Source organism: Anthonomus grandis, chromosome 22 (genome assembly GCF_022605725.1).
Source record: "Anthonomus grandis grandis chromosome 22, icAntGran1.3, whole genome shotgun sequence".
Lineage (NCBI taxonomy): Eukaryota > Metazoa > Arthropoda > Insecta > Coleoptera > Curculionidae > Anthonomus > Anthonomus grandis.
In genome coordinates, this window is record NC_065567.1 from 32,036,975 (window position 1) to 32,057,207 (window position 20,233).

The 20,233-nt window shown below is 30.7% G+C and overlaps 1 protein-coding gene across 1 annotated transcript in view; it reads left to right on the forward strand.

Moving 5' to 3' along the window:
* LOC126748763 (octopamine receptor Oamb) overlaps window positions 1–20,233 on the forward strand; it is a 207,612-nt gene that overhangs the window by 134,956 nt on the left and 52,423 nt on the right. The gene's annotated exons all lie outside the window — the stretch shown is intronic.

The window sequence follows — 20,233 nt, forward strand, 5'->3', positions numbered from 1 at the left end:
ACCCATATTTAAACAAAGAGGTTTTTCAAATATTTATTAAACCTTCAGGTAATACAAGTAAATAGAACTAACCAAATACACAAAAAACTTTAATATTAGCGTAAAGTTAAATTAGAGATACGTTAAATTTTCAACTTATAATCTAAGAAACATTTTTTTTTTCACAATTTTCACGAAAACAGTATTGATGCTCTCGACAAATATAAATTTTGCAACTGTAGCAACAAATTGTAGTTCTTCTGTCTTTTTTGTTTGTACAGATGGCACATCTTCCTCTGATACCAGTTGCTATTTGAACGTTATCGATGGTTTCAATTCCAGCATATTTCCTTATTTTTTGGAGTAAGTCTCTTGGCAACGTAGTGATTGCTGCTCTGTTTTTCATGTGTTCTTGACAAAAAGAAAGCCACAACTCCTTCAGAAACTTTCTTCTTACCACAGTATTGCCCACATTTTCTGCATACATTACTTCTGCATTTATTGCGGCTATATTTAGCACTGAAAAAAAAATTACAAGTGGCCAACGATTGGTTTTTCGGGAAACATTGTAGGATCCTTTTCATTTCATCTACAACATCAACAGCGCCTTCTGTCTTGTTGTAGTAAGTCATAATTTCAGGTTTTAATTTTTCCTTAGTTTCGAAATCTATAGTATCATCATGGTGCATTGTCGAGAGTAGTAAAACCAATTTTCCTTTTGGTGATGTATGCCAAAACCAAAGTTATATAATTTTTAAAACCAAACGTATTACAAGAAATTTCAGACTTCTTCTTTTTAGAACAAAATTCAACTGGTATTTCTCTTTTATTTTTCCTTATTGTACCTACCATGGTAAGGTTATGGTTTTTCATTAACTCTTCGATAAAGGAACGCTAGTGAACCAATTATCCATGGTCACGTTACGTCCTGTACCTGAAATGGGAAAAATCAACCTATTCACTACTTCAAATGCCAAATTATCAAGATAGTATGGTCCCGGAGGCTGTTTACCTGCATATATTTCCAAATTAGATGTATAAAAGTTTTTTGAATCAACCATGGCCAAAATTTTTATTCCGTAACGGGCCGGTTTATTTTTGATATATTGCCGAAACCCACATCGCCCACGAAGGCTTCTAACATTTCGTCTGTTGTCACATTCTCTGATACGGTGTACATGTTTTGACATTTTTGGACAAAATCTTTAAACATGTCACGAACTGGAGCTAATTTGTCTTCTACTTTTCGCTCTTGGCGATCCAAAATATTGTCGAAACGCAGACATCTCATCAAAAATTTAAATCAAGATATCGACATCACAGCAGGAAATATATCCAAACCCATACCATCAGTTGCCCATAAATCGTTTATATGTTGACATGTGACGACTTAGCAACTCCAGCCAGGTACAAAAGCCCGATAACGGCTTCTATTTCATGTAAATTTGTATGCAAAGCATCTCGTTCACTGTGAGTACTGGCGTTTAATTTTATCAATGTAAATGTTGGAGTAATCTACAATTTTTTGAAGCAAATCATTAGATAAAAAAAGACTAAGAGATTCTAGAGGCGTCTTTGCATGCTTCGCTTCAGGACGTACTCCTGGTTTTTGTCTTTATTCCATTTAGTTCCGTCACGTCCGACATTATTGCTTCATTTTCTTCAAAAGGATCCTCCTCTGAAGCCGAGTCGTGATCACTAATGTGTAGATCATCTTCTTTATCTGTTTCCTGACCTCCTAGAATATCTTCGCCTTGGTCACTTTCTAACTCGTCGTACCATTTTAGCAACTGATCTTCAGTTTTTTTATCCATTTGTTAGAATAATATTATGCCTGCAAAAAATATGTGAATACCTGTATTTTATTTTAGTATCTGATGATGGCTGTTTACAAAGCCGGAATGCATAATACATTTACCTAAGTGACCTACATGCATTTTTCTTGGAGATAAAGACTTCCCCTATTTGTAATCTTGTCATATTAATATTTTTATCCACCCCTTAAATAAATCAAAATCCAGTATATTGAATAAATCTTTAAGTCATATAAATTAATTATTTATAAAAACGAAACAAACTTACTGAATAAATTTTGATCCTGTGCTCTGGCTTAACTAATAACAACAGACTCTTTGCAGCTGATTTATTTTTGATTACTCAACACGAAAGTTTAGCGGAAAAATATCAAATTTCGTCCGGAGAGTCCATACCGCTGACGTTACTTTTATTGTATTAGTTCCCTTTATTTTCCGTAGGAATTTAATAATTCATCCATTGTTGCTGGTGGAATTTGATTAAGAAACTTAATCCTTTTTATTATATTTTCATTTTGCTTGCCTACGCTTAAGCATGTCAAATGTAAAAGTTTACAAACTAATAATAATCAAAAAAAATCCTACTACGGCCAAGTTGTTATACGTTAAAGAGGCCCTAGGCGGTCAATCGTTTGAGAAAAAGTTAAAAAAATCATTGGCGGTCGCTTCTATCCATGAATTTTTTGATCAAAGTGCATTCCCAAAAGAGGTTTCGTTTTAAACGGTACTGTTCCCGATATTTTCCTATTTTTTCTGAATTTTTAGTGGTAAAATTTCAAATATAGCGTATTGAAACGATGGTCTCAAGTGCAGATTTAGGCTTCCTTGCTTTGACTTTAGCTGCCGTCGAGTCAAAAAAATAGAAAAAGAATAGGACGCGAAGGTGGTCAATATAAATTAAGAAATCGCTTCACTCATGAACATTTACTCAATGTTTTGTGCAAAAGAGAACCTGAAGACTACAAAAACTTCCTCAGGATAGACCAAGAAAGTTTTGATTTTTTATTAGAATTAGTGAGGCCTAAAATAGAAAAAAAAGACACTAATATGCGTGAAGCGATTCCTGGAACTCAGAGACTTTCCATCACATTGAGGTACCTAGCTTCTGGTATGGATTTGGAAGACTTGAAGTTCATGTGCGCCATTGCTCCTCAGACTCTGGAACTTATAATAATGGAAACTTGCTCAGCAATTATCGAGGCATTAAAAGATAATATTCAGGTAAGTTTTCAAAATCTTTTTATTACACATTAAACATATTTGCATATAAAAATAAAAAAGAAAACATAAAGTGTCTAATTCACATTGACAAAAATCTTGAAAACAAGTCCGCCGCACTTTCTTCTTGCACATTTTCTGCACTGGGTTGTGGTGAATGCATTACAGAAGAGGCAGAGCCTCGGGAAGAGCTGTCATTGGCTTCAAGGTGGAGAGTGTATTGATTGTTGTGACGGAGATGGAGAGCACATTGGTTGTTGTAACGGAGGTGTATATAGTGCGGTGAGACAGCGCTGCCAACTATAACCTGACTGTGGTGACGCTGGAGGTGAGAGGGTGACCAACGTGGGTGCGTTCCAAAACGCAATCCGTCCCTTGTTAAGCTACCCATTTCTGCTTCTAAAAGCACATCATTTATAATTTTTTCGGCGAACCGCTTTTGGTCTGGAAGTAACTTTTTTAGTTTTATAGCCCAACCCTTAGCTAGTATGTCCTCTTCTAGCTCAGGTCTTCTAAAATACTCTGAAGTCAATTCCACTAGGTGCTCAGTTGGATCTGGCTGACCTTTTTTTTTATTTGAAATAGGCTGTGGAGTTCAGGTAGGAGTAAAGGAAGCTAGTGCAGTTACGATTAGAAGCAGTACTTGAAGCAGGAAATAGCTGCGAGTCTTCAGGCAACAGTGACTGCAACAAAAAACAAATAAATTAGTTAAAACAAAACTACGGAATAATAGTAAAGATGTTATGTTGTCTTATAAGTATTTGATATATATTTTTCTTTTTTTTAGATTTCAAAAACTAAATTCAAATTCAAAAGACTTTTATTACCACTTAAACATTGTACATAGAAAATTACATTTTTTTATTACAAGAATTTACACAATGCTAAGAGTAATGCGGACTGAACTGCGATTATAAAAACAACCGATAACACATACACGAGCTAGCGCACATGTGCTGCTCAGATTGTTAAAACATACTAACCTAATTACAACTAAAAGAAGAATAAAGACTTTCCCAATTATAATTATTAAGAAAATAAGTCATTAAACCCTAAAAACATATAAAAGCTAAAAACAAAAAAAAATAGTGTAATAATTTGCTATATCATATACATTAATATAGGTACCATCTGTGCAATAGACAGAGAGGAGGAAGGGCGGCAAAAAACACGAGCCGAGGCTGGAAAACCAGGGCAACACGACGCAAAAATGAATAGATATTCCAAAATGAACCATTTAAAATTTTATTTTTATGCCTGCAAGATCAACAAGACCAGTGTTGATTTAAAAAGTAAGAACTCAAAAATAATATGGTTGCAATTAAATAAAAATAATTAAATTAAATTTTTAATAAAAATTTGGTGGTGTGAATTTGTTAAAATGCCTATGTTAGTTGAGAATTAAGAAGGATTTCTTTAACATATGCAATAAATTTCTTTGGTGAACTATTTTTAATGTAATCCGGTAACTTGTTCCACATATGAATGCCTACATACTGGAATGATTTTTTAAAACCTGATGTTCGATGAAATGGAATTCTAATTAAGTTTGGATTTCTTATATTGTGTATATAATCATGGTGAAAAAATAAGTCTCTTAAATATGGCGGCTGACCTGATTTAATTATTTTGTAAATTAAATTATACATATGACACTTTCTTCTATTTCTCATATTTAATATAAAATGTGAATTTAGATAAGGAGTAATGTGGTCACTATACGATATATTAAAGGAAAAACGCATACAACTATTTTGCAGTTTCTGCACCGTCCTTGACAGAGATACGGTTAGTGAGTCGCCATACACAATGTCCGCATAATCCACCAAAGACAGTACAAGCGAATTGTAAAGCAAATATTTGGTGTTTGATGGTAACTGATTTTTGTATTGATATAAGTTTTTTAAACGACCGTAAGCAATTTTAATTTTGTTCTTAATGTGGGAGGCAAAGCTGAGATTTGAATCGAATATAACCCCTAGATTACGTTTTTCCGCAACGGTTGGTATAGCTGTTCCATTAATATTAATTTTAAAATTTTCTATGCAATCTAGAAGATGACTTTTATTTTGTGAAAAAAACATTGCACATGACTTTGAAGCATTTATTTTGAGGTTATGGTTTTCAGCAAACAAAGCAATCTGATTTAAGTCGGCGTTAATTTTATTCTGTGCCACCTGAACGTCTGATATTTTAAAAGAATTATAAATTTGGGAGCCGTCAGCAAATTGGTGCAGCTTAGAATTTTCGATGCACTGATTCATATCAGCAATATATAAAGAGAAAAGTAAGGGGCCTAATATGGAACCCTGAGGCACCCCTTTTTTAAATGACAAAAACCTTGAAAATTTAAATTCACCATCATTCACCGTTCGGACACAATGTAACCGATCTTTAAGATAAGAGCTAAAAAAATTTATGGCATTTGCCGAAAAACCATAATAGTGCAGTTTTGCCAAAAGCATTTGGTGATCTATGGTATCGAATGCTTTACTTAGATCTAAAAGAGTTAGGCAAGTTATTTCCTTTGAATCCTCTTTAAACCTGATATCATTAACAATACTGATAAGACTTGTTATAGTATTATAAGATTTACGAAATCCTGACTGGCAATCAGGAATAATTTTTAAATTATAAACATAGTTAGCTATTTCGTTATATACGTGACGTTCTAAGATTTTTGAAATGACAGGCAGAATACTTATTGGCCTAATGTCTTTATAATCTGTTGGACAAGGTATTTTTGGTAAGGGAATGAGTATCGCTTTTTTCCGATTATCGGGGAATTGGTTTTCTAAGATGCAGGAATTTAAAATATTGACTAATGGCTTAAGACAAAAAGGAAGACATAGTTTAAGATCTCTAATGGAAATTCCATTACCATCTATTGCATTTGACCCTATTTTATTTATAATATCGACAGTTTTATTTTCAGTTATAAGACTTATATTAAATTCCGTCTCAAAGTGACTAAATGTATTTGAATTATAATAGTTAAGTTTTTCTAATGATGTTGAATAAGTAGGGCCCACGGTGTTCGAAAAAAAAATATTTAAGTCCTCGGGTAAATTGAGATTTTCAGGAATAGGGTCAATCTTTTTTTTAGTAAAATTAAGTTTTTTTGCTTTGTTCCAAAATTCTTTACCCTTTTCTATAGACATATGCTTGAAAAAAGTAATTTTTTCGCAATTAATTGCGTGTTTAGTATAATTCTTTAATTGCCTGTAATATGACAAATTCACGAGAGTTTTTTGTCGAGTATATTTTTTCCGAGCTTTGTCTCTTAATTTAATTAGATGTTTAATATTACTCGTTATCCACGGCGTAAATGGTCTATCCTTATATAGTCTTGTTTTAAACGGAGCGTATTTATTTATTAAATAGGAAATATTATTGCTAAGTAATGACACTTTTTGATTAATGTCAGAAATATAATAAATATTATGCCACTGTAGCTGCTGGGCCTCCTCCCCAAATGAAGTCATGTTAATACTATTGTAGTCCCTGGACCTAACAACTTTAGATTTTGGTAAGTTTAAAATTGCCTGAACTAGATTATGATCAGATATGGACTCCGATATACAGGTAGGTTGAGAGCTAAGACACTCGATGTTACTGCTAGCTACAACGACGTCAATAAGGGTATTAGACCGATTGTTGATTCTAGTAGGGTTATTAATCAGTTGCCGAAGATCGAATACTTCCAAAAGATACTTAAAGTTTTGAGTTGCTGCAGTTGGTCTAAGTAAATCTATATTTAAGTTCCCCATAAAAATTATACTATCATAGCATGGAACAGATATAGTAAAAATTTCTTCAACAAGTTCAAGAAATGTAGGCATGCTAGAAGAGGGTGGCCTATACATATTTACTAATAAAATATTTCTTTTATTTGCAATAAACCTTCTACTTAAATACTCAAACTCATCAGTTATATGGAGAAATGTTACTAAAGAGAACTTAATGACAATGATGACTTAATGTAAATGCAAATTATCATTTCATGATGATCGATGTCGGAGCAAATGGCCGAGTGTCAGATGGTGGAGTGTTGAAGAATTCGTTATTTTGGCGCAGGTTGTCTGAGAATCGGCTGAATATGCCAGATTCTCGACAGTTACCAGGTACTAATAAAAAATTTCCGTATGTGTTCGTTGGTGATGAGGCTTTCCAACTGCTTCCTAATTTTATGAAGCCCTATAATAGAGCTGTTTTAACAGATGAGAAAAGAATCTTCAATTACAGATTATCCCGAGCACGCAGGATAGTCGAAAATGTGTTTGGAATACTTACAAAGAGATTCAAGGTATTCCAAAATAACATTAAATTTCAACCACATAAAGCTAGAGAAATTGTTATGGCATGTTGCCATTTGCACAATTACTTGTGCTTAGGAAATAGAAGGAACTATTTGCAACCACATGACGTTGATAATGCAAATTTTTCTACCGGTAGTGTGGAACCTGCTTTATGGACACAAGGAACTCAACTATTGCTACAACTTCAAAGGACCAAAGGTAACTCAACAGTTGAAGCCAATAAAATAAGGGATAACTTTGGCGAATTTTTCAATACCTCTGGGTCAATCCCATGGCAACAAAATTGTTTGAATAATTGAAATAATTTAATTAAACTTATCAACCTTTATATAATGACACCCTATATATAATTATAATGTATAATAGTAGATATATATGTGGTTCAGGAACATTATCCGCTGACGCCCCAGACACTTTTTTTGCTTCAATTGCCTTGTATTCCCTGTTTAAATTAGTTCTCAAAGTATTAATTTTTTGTTTTAATTTTTGAACAGTGAAGTCCGGTTTTAACGCTTTTAAAACACCCACAATTTTTTCAAACGCCGCGCTTTTTTTATTTCTATTAAAGTAGTCCTTGCTTTTCACTTTCCACATCTCGATATAAATCGATTAACAAGCTTGTAAACTCACGTTCCGATTTTGCTTCGTTGTTGTCGGCCTGCGAAGAGTCATCCATGATTGCTTCTGAGCGTCTGACTGTTGGAAAAGTTGATCAAAACGCTCCTAAACGGTCAAGCGTCCTCTTCAATCAAATTTTTCATCAATCAATGATTGACTCAATCGACAAACGGGTTTCTAGACGATCAAACATGCTTAATTCAATCAATTGGCGCAATCGTTTGATCAAAATGATTGACCGTTTAGGGCCTACTTTGCAGAAGTACTGCTCACAGCTGCGCACGCGTTGACTTTGATGCAAATGCGACAGGGCCGTACTTAATTATTTGAAATGTTTCGCGTGACTTTAATTTGGAAATTCTGCGTCCCTTTACCATAATTTAATAAGCATGGTGCAATAAATTACGATTAAAGTTGTCTATTTAATATTTCATCTATTAAGCGGTGTATAAATAAAACAATAAAGGGTTGTGAATTTAAATTAACAATTCGTAAACTGTGTATAGAAAATATTGACATTTAATAATGGAAAAAATTGAATTATTAGAAACATCAGTTCAATTACAACATATTTGTTTCTATGAAAAACAAACAATTGATATTTGCTAATGTAATTGGATTGAAGAGGAATAAAAATAAAAATAAGTTATTTGAACCATTACTTAAGGGTATAAAAATGTTCTTTTATTCATAACACAATATGGCAACATTTTGAATTAGGGTACTTTATTGTTAATATAAAATATGCTGTATAAGAATGTGTTTCTACTGTTATGTTAAAAAGGGGGAAGTTTTGTGAGATTTTATTGATACCAGGGTTATTGTGTGAAGCTGGTGGGAGGGAAATTTAAGAATAAGCTCGGAGAGATTTAAGATAAGAGGGAAGTGAGAAAAAATGACAATCGCGGTGTTTTTACCTAAGGAGAGCAGGGAGTAAAGAAAACAATTTCCGCATGGTAAACGGCTTTGTCATGTCCTGCTTTTGTATGTTATTAAGAAAAATTGTTCGGAACTTTTTATATTTTGACACAAATTATTTTATACCCTTTATATGGCAACACTGCATGGTTAAGTCCGCTTTACTTAAAAGTGACCATAGGTTCTACGTTTAGGTGAAGCGGTGCTGCCATATGTTGAGAGACTTAAGCAATATTACGGGATTTTTATATAAAATATGTCAAAGGCCATTTTAGCTCCTAATTTTCCCATATTTTTTATTCTTTTTTAAAAAAATACTTAATATTACAATATCTTTTTCATATAATATAGTATAATTTTAGTATATTTTTCAATTTCCAAGGTAAACTTGGAGCTTTTGAAAATGTTTGTATGCAAAAAATATTATTTTAAAGTTTGAATTAATTAATAATTAATTTTCATATAAACTACACTTAATAATATAAAAAAATAATAAATAATAAATAAAAACTAAGCCATGTTGCCAGTTGTTGGGAGCATTTCTTATAACATTCCTTAAAAAAGGAAAATTTATTTATATATAAAAATTATTTACCCATCTCTTTTTTTCTCATGCAGCTTTTGAGAAAGTATAGTTGAATAAGAGTGTAAAAAGATCCAAGTGAAACTTCAAAAGTTATACAGGTTCAAAATCAATTGATAATTCAAAGAACGATTATCTTTAGTAGACCTACTGTTACTAAAAGTTACATGTCAAACTAGTTGCATTGCACCAGGAACTATGCTCTTTAAATATTGTTTTGGGTGTAAAAAGATCCAAGTCAAACCATACAAGTTATCACGCTTGAAAATAGTTGAGAGTTTAAAGCACGATTGCCCTTAGAGGACCTACTGTCACTACAAGTCAAATATCTTGAAAATTGCTGGAGGTAAATCTATTAAACTAGTTGCGTTGTAATAGAAAAACTATATTCTTTGAATGTTGTTCTGGGTGTAAAAAGATCTAAGTTGAACATTCCAAGTTATCAGGCTTCAAAATCAGTTGACAGTTTAAAGGACGATTGTCCTTAGAGGACCTCTTGCCAGTAAAAGTCAAGTATCTTACAAACTGCTGATGGTAAAATTCTCAAATTAGTTGCGTTGTATTAGAGAAACTACACTTTTTAAATATTGTTTTGGGTGTAAAAAGATCCAAGTGAAACCTTACAAGTGATCCGGCTTCAAAATCAGTTGACAGTTTAAACCACGATTGCCCTTAGAGGACCTACTGCCACTAAAAGTCAAATATCTTGAAAACTTCTGAAGGTAAAACAGTGAAACAATTACTTGGTATTGGCTAAAATTGGTTTAATTTGTAATTCTTTTACTTGCATGATATAGTTAAGTATAAGGGATTTTTAGTATTTATATATTTATCCTGCCTTTAATTAAGCTGTTGTGAATTCCATTTATCATTATATTTAGTATAGATCTCGCCATGTAGATGAAGAAAAATATTATATTTAAAAAGCATATTTTGTTTTTTTTTTATTTACAGGAAGGATAAAAATATTATAAAGTCAACTGCATTATCTATATGCACCATTATACCTTTACGAGGACTCCTTTATACCCTTATGAGAATATCATCAAAGGCTCCAGTTGTATAATAATTAATTAATTAATATTATCTTGCAAGCAGTAAGTAATGCCGTGAGAATATGCGGTTATTTACGTAAAATGTTACACACACACTGTAAATGTATTTGAGCATAAAGCCCGAGTTTCCGTTTGTGAGGAGTTTCACTTGCAAAATCGCTTACAAAAGGCATGGTGTATTCCCTTTATATATATTTCTAAAGGTTATTATTTTAATTAAAATTGCCTTTTATGTTAATAATAAATTCACACAAAGTAAGTCGCTTTAATTTAATAAGTAGAATTTTAAAAATAAAATCGACACATACAGTTCTTAATAAAAACCGAAAAAAAAAGATGATAAAGTAAAGATTAAGCCAGATTAATATTTCAGGGTCATTATGAGACTTACCCCAAATTTTGGGGATCCCAAGGGTTGCGCTTTTACCGCTATCTTGAATTAGAGGGGATAGAAAGCAGTTGTTCACGATTTCGGTGTTCGGGGTTGCTCGTATAAGCGAGGAAAATTTGTATTAGGGGTCCACAACAGAAAAAAAAATTATCGTTAATGTTGCTAAGAGAAAAAAGTGCTGAAAATTATGAGATTAGCACTGCTACAGGGATGAGAAAGTATTGGTTAAGTTTGGGTTTTTAATCTTCCTCTGTTATTAAATAAAAAATTAATTTTTTTTTTAATTTAATATAAAAAGGGCAGGCATAACTTAAATGGGTACGGCATGCTTTTTATGTAAATTTTAAAAGCTTCTGCTATATGTACTTAATTAGGGAAAATCTGTTCTTTGGGCTATTGCTTCTAGCTTCCTCTAATTCTAAAAGCAGATTCAGTGTTACCAACTAATTAAAATTCCCTACAGTAATTACAGAATAACTTTCTATATAAAGGATACCTGTTTACACCACCAATCTCATTTATTAAAACGGTCCAATTAATTTTTTAATTTTCAAATTTTGAAGTTAGTGGCAGCATTGTTCTTAATATAATGCTTCCTTAGTATTTTCCTCTTTTGAGCAAAAATCCCTTAAAATTACATTTGCAGGTTCATCTTTTTTTTCTTATAAAAATATATTTTTTTTCCTATGATACTCTTCGACTTGACTCTCACTATAAAACTCTCTTTAAATTGAATTCCGCCGAACCGAAGAGGCCACTTTTCATAAAAGCTTTCTAGCTGTAAGCCTAATGCCAAATATCTATATATAGCAGTACCAATTTAAAGTATAGTAGTTGATAGACCCACATTCGAAACGGTCCTTTAATTTTTTAAAAAAACTACACTCTAAAGCTGTTTAAAAAATAAAACGTTTTGCAAACAAAAATCTACAAGCACCACGTTAATATTTAACTCTCTGTCAGTGGAAAAGAATGGCACATTTAATGTATTCAGTCATTAAATATCTCTTAACGCGTCATATGGAGAAAATAATGAAAAATGCAAATCCTCCAGAGCAGAAACTGGATTTAAATAGCTTTCTCTTGTGAGTTATAATTTATTAACTTCGAGCGTTGCATTGTGAATAAACTACTTAGGATTTCCACTAAGACACTTATAAAATTAATTTTAACACTAAGAATATTATTGTTTCCTTAATTTTAAATAAGCTGAAGCAAATTTATGCATAATTTAAATGGATATGATTTAAATAATATTAAGGTTTTACAGTTTTTTTTTGCATTATGCTTGTTGTATAATGATATACTTGTAAAGAGAGGCACAGTTCCCATTTCACAAAAATGTTCTTAGGAATTAAATGGAACATTAAAAGTAATTTTGTAATTTAATTAGAATTGAACTAATACAGTGAAGTTTAAAGTGCGGTCCTGTCGCATAATTAGAGCGCATGTGTAGGCGCAAGCAACTATGAGCACCACCTGTGTAGAACTTAACTATAGGACCGCAGTAGGATTTTTTTAATCACAAATGCAATAAATGAGGAGTTCCATTCCAAAACTTCCCGTATTGGCTAAAATTTCGCAATTCACAAAAAAGTTTCATAAAAGCTATAAATATGGATGCAAACAATTGTTATATTTATCGAATTACTATAATAATTACAGTAGTTACTTTAACATTTACCTGAACCTTGTTAATTGCATTTCGATAAAATTTATTATGTAATGAAAAAAAAAACAGTTTTATGGTATTTTTCCATTGATTTCTCCTTTACAAGGCTCATTGATTTCACTCTCTTCATCCATTCTTCTAATACTTCCCTATCTTTTTTTTATCTTTCTTTACTTCTTGTGTTTTTTGTCTTTCTTTCACTTTGTCAAAGAGTAATTTTATTCCTTTTCAAGACAGTTGAAGGGTAATTCTGTTTTACTTTTAGGAAGTCGAAGAGTCTGTCTGTCTTTCTTCCAAGCATCTAAGGATTAATTATGTCTTTTTTCTGCACACGTGATGAATTTTAAGAGCAATGTTATCCCTTTTCTTCTCAGTTGAAGGGTCATTTTAACTTATATCCAGGAAGTTGAAAAATGTAACTGTCTTTTGTCTAAGCAGCTAAGGAGTAATGTTGTTTTTTTTCTGCACAGTTGAAGAGTTTTTTTTGTTTAGTTTTTGGACAGTTGAAAACTCCTTCTGTCTTACATTCAGGAAGTTCACTTCTTTGTTAATTTTGTGAAAAACAATTTAATCAAATAAACATCACCTAAATATCAATAAAATATATCATATAAAAGTAAAATATATAACTTGTTTTAAATAACTGAAAATAGTTGAATTAGTTTCCGAATACACTAAAATACTATTTATTTGTGTATAATCTTAATGGACATAATACTTACGTTCGATATTTAAAAGATTTTTTTTAATTGTGCATAATTTAAATAGAGGTAATAGTCACGTTGAATTTTCAAAAGAGTTTTTTAAATTTCTTTAATGTGTTTTTATACCTGTAATTTATAGAATATAATCTTAATTACTGTACAATGCAAAGGGCTGTAGTGCCTTACATTTTAAAACCTTTTCTATTTTACATTATCACATAAAAATTCCCCAAATATTATTTTGGTCTAAAAAATGACTATTTTTAACATTTTTTAAAAATGCATAAGAATTGAAGTTCCGCTCAGACCTGATCATAACCAAATTTAGGTAATTAAAACATTTTAAATTAATTGAAAGAAGAGATTTTAAACAAGTAAAAATATTTACCAGACTTAGAGTTTATTTTATTACTATTTAATTAAAATAGTTATTAAATTGATTCCCGAATACACTAAAATACTTTTTATTTGTGCATAATCTTAATGGACATAATACTTACGTTCGATATTTAAAAGATTTTTTTAAATGTGTTTCTGTGCCTATAATTAATAGAATATAACCTTAATTACTATACAATGCAAAGGGATGCCTATCCTATGTTTTAAGCTTTTTTATTATCACATGAAAAGGTTCAAAAAATGGCTATTTTTAAAAATGCATAATAATTGAAGATTCTCAGCATAATCCAAATTTAAGTGGAAATTTCACATTAAATAAGAGCAATGTTACTACAATTCTTTTAAATATTTTCTACTGTGTTCAAAAAACACGATTTCTCTGAAATGAAAATTCAAGCGTAAAATGACCAAACTAGTGCAGACCTCGTAAACCCTAACATCGTTAGCATGCAATTTTCATTTAAAAAATCAACCTTAAAACAAACATTCCCGCGGGTTCACCCAAGTAATCTGGTAAAACTCTTTTTAATAATAAAAACAATAGAGTCCATTACATCTTTCGAATGTACTATATTCGCCATTCGCTTTAACCAACATGCATATTCTTTTCACAACTAACGCAGCCGAGTTTCATTTATCAACTTTTTCCTTAATCACAAGACTTTTTAGAAATACGTTGAAGCCGTTACTAACTATGGCCTTCAGCGATCAAGCAAAATGAAATGGAACGTTTTATGCTTGGGCCTTTTTAAAAACTTTTTTTCCTCCCCGGAATATTTTAGCCGGGAAAAAGTTGCGTTGAAGGCAGTTTCGCATAAATAAATTAAAACGGGACACACGGCTTAGCCGCGTTGTTTTTTTTTTAATTTGCGTTTAACCGCATATTAAAACATTTACATAACATTTTTTTTTAAATGATTCATTTAAATTATGCATACGTTTCTGAAATTGGTAATATTTTAGGGGTGCCATTTCAAAACTCGCCGTATCTTTTTTTTTGAAGAAAATGGGAAAATGATATCCATACAATCTACTAATACGTTAAGCGAATTAAAATATGCCAAAATTTCCCTTAGTTTATAATAAAAGCATAGGAAAAAATCAAGTATCTGTTCAATGCTTACAATGCAAAACATAAGGAAGTTTCATAACTTATTTTATTTCTTAAAAACAAAAACTGAACAAGACAATTTTCTCCTAAAATTCATGTCTATTAAATTGCATCAAGAGTAAGAGGAAAACAAGCAAATTCTTCCAGAAAGTCGATCGCGACCTAGGAGAATCAAAGTCAAATTAAATGTGAAAAACAATTTAATCAAATAAATGTTGTTAAATTAAATAAAAATAAATTTCTGGTACAGGTTAAAACTTTATAATGTCCTAAATAGTATCGTTTGTTTAATGGATATTCAAAATTAGTCCGAATATTATCCAAAATGTCCAAGTACAAAGGATGAAAATTCATTGGACAGCAAATTTTTGATATTCAATGGATTACAAGTTTAGGGTATCTATTTGTATTTCTATTATTGTCCAATGATGAAAATATATAAATTTATAAAAAAGCAGTAAAATTGCTTGATTTATTTTAAATTATATTCAAACAGCGATTAAGGTCGTTTGACATAACTATATTTTTGTGAGAATTTTCCAACAGAAAAAAGAAAAAAAAAATTATTAAATTTTCCACCTAAATTTAGATTATGATTAGGTCTGGGTAGAACTTCAATTCTCATGCATTTTTAAAAAATGTCAAAAATAGTCATTTTTTGGACCAAAAATAATATTTGGGAAATTTTCATATGATAATATGAAATAAGAGAGGTTTTAAAATATAAGATAGGCATTACATCCCTTTGCATTGTACAGTAATTAAGGTTATATTCTAAAAATTATAGGCATATAAAAAACATTAAAAAATTTTTAAAAAATAACACGTGGGTATTATGTCCATTTAGATTATGCACAAAAAAAAGTTTTTTAGTGTATTTGGGAATTAATTGAACTATTTTTACTTATTTAAAATGAGTTATATATTTTACTTTTATAATATATATTTTATTGATATTTAAGTAATGCTAAATTAAATAAAAATAAATTTCTGGTACACGTTAAAACTTTATAATGTCCTAACTAGTACGGTTTATTTAATGGACATCCAAAATTAGTCCAAATATTATCCAAAATGTCCAAGTATAAAGGATGAAAATTCATTAGACCGCAAATTTTGGATATTCAATGGACTACCGGTTTAGGGTATCCATTTGTATTCCTATTATTTTCCAATGATGAAAATATGATTTTCCAAAAAAGGATTAAAATTGTTTGATTTTTTTTAAAAATTATATTAAAACAGCGATTAAGGCCGTTTAACACGACTATATTTCTGTAAGAATTTTCGGACAGCAAATTTAAGAAATTCATAATTTGAACAAATCATCTATACCTTTCAGTTCATCTAGCTGCGAGTTTATGTTCTTTTCGTTATGTATTATGGCTGAAAAAACAACCAAAACATAGACCATACTTTTTTATCATAGACGGTGATTAAAGCATCACATCCTGATTGGCGGATATTGCTAAATGTGAAGAAAGCCTCTTAAGTCATTAGTCTGCTATTTCGTGATCACTAAACCTCTATTCTATAGAACTCTGAGTCTGTAGTTCATTCTTTACCACAGGTAAAATAATAATTACTTGCCCTGCCAAAGATCCATTATCAAAAATAAAAATCTCATCTATTCTTCTTAAAAAGACCAACATACAAAATCACTGTCTCACAATATATAAACACAGGCTACACATGTTTCATTCTAGCTAGAGTATCATCAGTCCTAAGATCAAAAATAATAATAATGAAATAAAACTAAGAACCTAAATAAAAAATACTAAAAAATCTTCCAAAGCTATACGCAAACTACGTAAATAAACAATAATTTATGGGTTATAATTGTAAAAAACAAAAAAAAAAAACTTAAAAATGGCGTTCTACTTTTTAGTTTTTTATTTTTGTTTTTAACAATTATAACCTATAATTTATTGTCCAATTGGACGTCCAGAAGATTATCGTTTGACCATCCATTAAATATTCATTGGATATCATTTGGACAATTTTCGGATATCGCTGGTAAGTCCCTTTTTGGACATCCATCTAAATACCCAATTGCTTAAAGGGCGCTTTCTGTGGTATATAAAATAAAAAATTGAAATGTTTAAAAAGTCTCGACATCTGTGAAGAAGAATATGAGAAATAAATTATTATTATATCCACTTGGATAATGCATAAGAAAGCATCATATTTAAAAATGAATATTTGTATGCATTTAAATTTCCGAAAACATTAAAATTATATCTACAAAGTTACTTTAGTTCAGGCTGTATAGATCTGACTATTTAGTGTTAAAATGATAGATCTACAAATACCTCAAGTTAAAGGTAAAAAGTATTTTAATTATCATACTAATACAAAATATTCCACACCGAAATTTACCTACGCCAAAAAGTTTTATGTCGATATTTATTCTTTTTCTTCTTCTTCTTCTTCTTCTTCTTCTTCTTCTTCTTCTTCTTCTTCTTCTTCTTTACTCCAACAAATTTGTTAAATAGATTAAAAAGTCCTGATCTGGGCGTAGTCAAAGGGTCAAATTAGGTCTATCAGAGAGTATCACGGTATCATCTGGAGTCCTTTAGGACTACCTTGCACTTCACGATGACCTCAATAAACTGGCACTTCGATGCCACGCCAATGGTATGAATCTCAACATCTTTAAATGCAAAGTCATTAAATTTTCTGAGACAAAATAATCATGTAACTTTATTTATCTCATTCCAATATAAACACGTTATTTGTTCATTCAGCATATGTCGTTTCAACCGACTTCGCCCAATTAATGAAGCAACATATTGATTAGACGAAGTACACCGATGTATTGACCTTTATAAGCAGATTTTTTTAAATTAATTAAGATAATTGTTTGACCTTAATCACGAAAGAGAACAGGCCAACAGACTGGAAAATATCTAATGACAATAATTAACTGTGAGACTACCAAATACTAATGAATATCATTCAGCTTCTAAAAAGGTGAAGTAAATAGTTGAGCCACTTTTGAGCATTAATAGCATGGAGTTTCATCCTTACTACATGACAACAAGTCTTCAATGAGATGAATTGAAAAAATGGACACAAAAATTTCACTCCATGTGACTTGCCGTTGTGAAGATGGCAAAATGCCGGCTCGTGGGTTTTTGCCATTGGTTTATAAGGGCGGTAAAAACCAGATACCTATGTCAAATATCATATTTAATCAGCTTTACTATTAATAAACACTAATTTACAAGAATCTTATACGAAGACTTCTATTTATTCCTAAGCTATTACGTGTTGTGCATTGCCAATATTCGTACCTTTTTCTGTCAACTCTTGGCGGTAAATTTAAGGCAGGGTGAAAACCCTTTTTACTAAGGTAGTTTATATAGTAAGTTACATCTACTTTATTGATATGTAATATATTAATATTTATATCACCACAGAGAATTTCAATATCGCAAGTATTATTAAGTTTATTACATAACATTACATTTAAATCTAGTAAGAACTGATCTATGTTTAAAGATGGTAAACGATATTCCAGTTATATCTATTTTAATTTGATTTTAAAAATTGACCCTTAAAAATTTGTAATTAATAATTTCCATATTTAGATTATGCAATAATAAATTATGTACATTTATGTATAGAATACAACCGTCACATACTATTTGTTATCCCGATATATTATAGTTGTTGACATTTTCTATGATACCAGTTTGAAATGAAACGATTACATCGAAACTTTCATCCAAAGATTCCAAATACACATTAAAACTATCAAAATTCTTTTTTATGTCGCGAATATTAATTTGAATAATATTAAGTTACTTAAGACAATTATTAAAGAAATTTGCCTCTTCAATATTATTACAAAAATATGTATCTTGACAATGATAATCATCAATTCAAACGTGAATTTATATGGCTACAATTTATTTTTTGCAACAGTTTATCTACATGAAGACAGTCACGGATTCTTACCTTGTCCTTGTCTAGCGTAAATCTAGCCATTTTTATATCATACATGCTTGTATCCTACCAAGTTATATCGTCTTGCATCTAAAAGTAAACTGTATGACATAGGTGTCATGTGCTTGTTGACGTAATTAAATTTATTTCCAGTTTCGACTTTTCTCCTGCTTGTTTTTTATGTTAAGAAACTTAGTTTTCACACTATCGAGTTCAACAATCACAATAATAGAGTTAATATAAATAAAAAGAGGCCATATCGTTTTCGGTAGTCTTCCAAAACATGGGCACAACTCAAAAACTCGAAAAAATCTTAATATTTCTTGAATACTAAAACATACGAATAATAATCGATTCTAAAATCAACAACTTCATTCCTGGTAAATGTCTCTTCTGGATCGACACCCGATGGCAAAAGCTCCGAGAGCATCGACAAACCCTTTTAATCAAGAAATTACAATTCAGTTATTTTTGCCTGTCGTATCGGTTTATTGCTTCGCCCGTATAATTCTTCACCAAACTTGTATCTGCATTGCTAAATTATTAGCAAACTGACTAACTACAGGGAGAACCTGCGAAATGAACTACTGTAATCTAATAGAGTCTGCTGTAACTCGTTGCTTTATGCAGTGAGAGTGCGGGCTCTTTAAATGGAAATAAACAATATGCACTCTATATGCAGCTCTATGTGTTTTGTTTTATGAATATGCAGTAACAATTCGGAATGTAATTAACTCGCATTATTATAATGCGCTTATTAACTAGAATGGTAGGTAATTAGATGCAGCTTTTGTTGATTTTATTGGCATAAAAGAATTTTCTCGAAATTCGCTATTAATTATAGACGCGGGAGGGTTGTGTTTGCTTTTCTGTATTGACTTTTCCGGGAAACCTGGCTTACGTCAAATGAACCAAAAAATGCGACAACAGATTCAATATTCATGGTTGAACCCTCTGAGATATAAAAGTAAATAGCCTCAAGTTAAACACCATTTTTAATGTTATTGATTATTTAAATTTGCTTTTATATTATTCAGTGAGCTCGCAATTTATTGAAGAGGGTTCATTTAAAAATAAAGATATTCTTTTTTCAACGGTCTCTGGTACATTATCCTAAAAACTTTTTTTAACGCAATTTTTTCAATTTGCAATTTTTTTGTAATAGTTTCAGATGGGTAAATAACCCTATAAAAGCATTGTTATATTGTTATGGCAGATACAATAATTTTTCATTGCTGGTCAACCCAGATAATTATAAAATCCTTGCTGGGATAATTATTTTATCACATTCACGGCGATAATAAAATTAAAAATTAAACAGAATAACAAATCAGAAAAATCTTTTTTTTTTTATAATGTATAAAAAAAAACACTTTTTCCAGTTTCAGATGCATATATTAGAAATGATATTATAATTTTTTTGTTTCTAAACCTAAAAAATATATATATTTATTATTAGTTTTAAATCACTGTTGAGATCATTATTTTCAGAAAAAGTCCA